This window comes from Chiroxiphia lanceolata, chromosome 4, assembly GCF_009829145.1.
Source record: "Chiroxiphia lanceolata isolate bChiLan1 chromosome 4, bChiLan1.pri, whole genome shotgun sequence".
NCBI lineage: Eukaryota > Metazoa > Chordata > Aves > Passeriformes > Pipridae > Chiroxiphia > Chiroxiphia lanceolata.
Genome location: NC_045640.1, coordinates 73877163 through 73878692, shown reverse-complemented (window position 1 = coordinate 73878692; position 1530 = coordinate 73877163).

Genomic DNA, 1530 nt, shown 5'->3' with positions numbered 1-1530 from the left:
CCCCCACACCCCACCCACCCCCACCCCCTCCTCCCCCTACTCCCCCACTCCTCCCCCCCTACATTCCAACCCCCACTCCCTCCACCCGTCCCTCCCACCCCACACCTCCCCACCCACCCTCTCCCTCCACACCCCAACCTCCCTCTCCACTCCCCCCCCACCTCCCCACCCCCCTCATCTACCCCCCCAGCCCAGCCCCCTACTCCCCCCCCCTCCCTCACCCCTCTGCCTCCCCCCACCCGCCCTCCGATCCCCACACCCCACACCCCACTCCCTCCCGCACTACCCTCCCTCCCCCCCCCCAACTCCCTTCCCACCCCCCTTCCCAGGACCCCCTCCGGAGGAGGGGGCCCCTCCCCAAGTCCCCCCAGCCCGCGGGGTCGCTCTCGGCAATGGACCCGCACATCTCCACACACCGCCAAGTCCATTGCCGACAGCGAACCCGCCCCCTTTGCCCCCCGCCCGCGGAGCCCCCCGTGTGATGTCGGGACGGGCCGGAGCCCCGGCGGTGTCGGGCGGTGCTTGTGAACTGCAGGGGGGGACCCGTCGAGCGGGCCCGGCCCCGTGGAGGGGATGCAGGGGGGGCGCCGGCTCCGGCCCTCGCGGCTTTATTAAAACCGGCGCCCCCAAGCCCGCGGCTGCGGGGACACGGAACGCGAGACAGGGGGACGGACGGGACGGGCGGGGGGGCACGGACGGAGCGGGGGACAGGGGGGGCCGGGCTGTGCAGGAGGGCAGCGACAGGGCCGGGGGCAGGCGGCGTGCGGGGCCGGGCAGGGCGGAGGGGCGGGAAGGAGGACAGGGAGGGGCGGGGTGGGCAGCAGGGGCCGGAGAGGGAGCGGGGCCAGGCCGGCTGGGGGGCCAGGAGGGCGGAGGACGGAGGAGCAGGAAGGAGGGCTGGGGGGGTCGGGCTGCCCCTGCGGGGCAGGGAGGGCGTGCAGGGGACGAGCGGGTTGGGAGGAAAGGAGGGAGGGGGCTAGGGGGGAGATGGGGGGGGGGGGAGAGGGGGGAGAAAGGGAGAGGACGAAGGAACGGGGACAAAGTAAAAGAAAGGGAAAAGTAAAAGAAAAGGGGAAAAAGAAAAGCAAAGGAAAAGAGCCGCGGCAGAGCGAGGGCCCCCCGCGGCGCTGCCTGCCGCTCCGCGCACTGCCGAGCAACGGGAGAGGGGCGAGTTCCGGCCCTTAAATACCCCGCCCCCGACCCGCCCCCCGCCCGTGCCCGCCCCGCGCACCTGGACGGGCCCCTCCCTCGCAACCTGTGCGGGCCCTGCCCCGGCCACGGCACCCGCCCGGCCCCCGCCCCGCCCGCGCCCCTCAAAAGCGGCAGAGCCGCGCCCGGCCCGCTGTTGTGCAGGAAACTCGTCCGGGATGCTGTGGCAGCGATCGGCGCTCGGGGGCCGGAGCCCGGCCCGGGGGCTGCTCCCGGCGCTGCGCCGAGCCGGGCCGCTGAGCGGGGACGGCAACGGGAGAGCGAGGTGGCGATGGAGCTCGGCCTCAGGACCGGCACCGCAGGATCGAGGTTGGCTTGGGG